This window comes from Sycon ciliatum, chromosome 11 (genome assembly GCF_964019385.1).
Source record: "Sycon ciliatum chromosome 11, ocSycCili1.1, whole genome shotgun sequence".
Taxonomy (NCBI): domain Eukaryota; kingdom Metazoa; phylum Porifera; class Calcarea; order Leucosolenida; family Sycettidae; genus Sycon; species Sycon ciliatum.
In genome coordinates this window covers 16,315,098-16,317,597 of record NC_088653.1, presented here as the reverse complement: position 1 = coordinate 16,317,597, position 2,500 = coordinate 16,315,098, and the positions used below count along the sequence as shown (strand labels likewise).

The window sequence follows — 2,500 nt, the reverse complement described above, 5'->3', positions numbered from 1 at the left end:
AATCAGTCGACTACCTAGACATCACGCTGGACCTACGCACTGGCAAACACCGTCCATATCGGAAGCCCAACGACCGGCCACTGTATGTCCATCACAAATCCAACCACCCACCGATCATCATCCAGAACTTGCCCTCTTCCATCAGCCGACGACTAACGGACATATCAACGGATCAAGAGACATTCCAGGACGCATCTCAAATGTACAACAATGGGCTCAGCGACAGCGGGTACAATGAGACCGTCCAGTTCTTGGAGGAACGGAAGAGTGGGAAAAGGAAGAGACAAAGGAAGAGACACCGGAACATCACATGGTTTAACCCACCGTTCAGTAAGAATGTGTCCACGAACATTGGTCAGCGATTCCTGCAACTCGTCAGCAAGCACTTCCACAAAGGTTGCAAATTATACAAGATATTTAACCGGAACACGCTAAAGTTCAGTTACAGTTGCATGCCAAATGTCGCCACCATCATCAAGCAACACAACAATAGTATCCTCCGCAGCGACCACCAGAATAAGACCAAGGATGTGAGAACCTGCAACTGCCGTGTCAAAAATGATTGCCCCTTGGAAGGAAACTGTCTAACATCGAGCATTGTGTACAGAGCACATGTAACCGGCAGCGACATGAAGGAGTACACTGGATTAACGGAAGGGACATTCAAGACACGATTCAATGGTCATCAACATACTATTCGCCACAAGAAGCACGAGACCTCAACGAGACTGTCCAGACACATCTGGAGACTGAAGGATGAAAACAAACCTTACAGTATCAGGTGGTCCGTTGTGAGGAGAGCCGCACCATACTCTAACATCTCGAAGCGCTGCAACCTGTGTCTGGCCGAGAAGCTGGAGATTGCCTGGGCCGACAAGACCCGCTCCCTCAACAAGAGGTCAGAGCTTGTGTCCAAGTGTCGTCATGAAAACAAGTTCTACCTCTGTAACTTTGCGCGCAAGGTCAAGTGAATCTAGCTGTTAGTCCCGCTGCCAAGTGTGTGTGTGTGTGTGTGTGTGTGTGTGTGTGTGTTTTTGAGTGTGCGCGCGCATGTGTATGTGTGTGTGTGTGTGTGTGTGTGTGTTTGTGTGCATTAGTGAGAAAGAGAGTGCGTGTGGGTGATTGGATAAGTGCGGGTGCAAGTATGTGTGCGGTAGGTGTGAGAATGAAAGGATGAGTATTGTGGCCGTATGTGTGTGTGTGTGTGTGTGTGTGTGAGAGAGAGAGAGACAGAATGTTTGTGTGAGATTTGGAGAATGTGTGTGTATGTAAGATTTAGAGAATGTGTGTGTGAGATTTGGAGAATGTGCGTGTGTGTGTGTGCGTGTGTGTGTGAGATATAGAGAATGAATGTGTGTGTGCATGTGTGTGCATGTGTGAGATATAGAAAATGAATGTGTGTGTGTGTGTGCATGTGTGTGTGTGTGAGAGAGAGAGATTTAGAGAATGTGTGTGCAGACGCGCGTGTGAGTGTATGTGTATGCGAGAAAATGGAGAGAGTGTGGGTGTATGTTTGTGTAGTGGTGTGGGCATGTGTGGATTTGGCATTTGTGCCCAGCTGTATTCTATATCATTCATGCCGGAACTACTGCTGCATAGCCCCAAGTCTGAAGACTTGGCAACTTCACGCCTGCACCTGACTCTTGCGCTATGATACGCGTCGCCTATGACACCCCTCGGAATTTCCCACCTTGCTCCCCCTTATGTTCTGGCTGCCTGTTTTGGATCCATCAGTTGCCTGATGATCGTAAAAATACGTGAAACTCGGAGTTGTGACAAAGCTTCCAAACTCTCTCTTGTGCAGGGCGCGAAATAACGGTCGGACATCGGACAATTTCCGACCGTTTACGGTCAGTTTCCGGATGTTTTGTACATATCCGGACAAAGTGTCCGCGCACCTTTTTGCAAAGTACAAAAAAGAAAAGGCACTTCAATCCTTTGTCTCATAGTCATTAGTCATTAGTGATGTCGTCTGGCAAGAGAAAGCCATGCACCACGGATTCGGGTGCTCCTCTTGGAAAGAAGCCCAGAGGGTCAAGACGACCACTTGTGACAAGTGGGTCGCCGAGTATGATAGGGAGCTTTCAACTAACTTCTGTTTGGCTGAGCTATGAGCGCAGTCCCTCAGATTGTAGCGTTGTCGAAAATTTGAAGTGTAAGATGTGTTCCCGTTTTGTTGATAAAATTCGCAGCAGCAAGAATTTTTCTGACTCCTTCGTCGTTGGCTCAAGGAACCTGAAAACGTCAGCCTTCAAAGATCATGCTGCTTCTGAAATGCATCGTCGTGATAACATTTCGATGGTATTAATTCTACACTGAACATTGTGTGATTTGATGTGAAAATTGCATGTCCGGACATGTCCGGCCATTTTTGCAACTGGCGGGACATTGTGTCAGAGCATATTTTAATCCTTAGCGCATGCCCTGCTTGTGTAATAATAATAATAATAATGTCTATCTACTCTAGTTGAGGGTCACTGCACTCTAGTTGGGGGTCAAT

General features: G+C 47.1%; 1 protein-coding gene across 1 annotated transcript in view; it reads left to right on the top strand.

Moving 5' to 3' along the window:
* LOC135827614 (fibulin-1-like) overlaps window positions 1-2,500 on the top strand; it is a 41,501-nt gene that overhangs the window by 23,044 nt on the left and 15,957 nt on the right. The gene's annotated exons all lie outside the window — the stretch shown is intronic.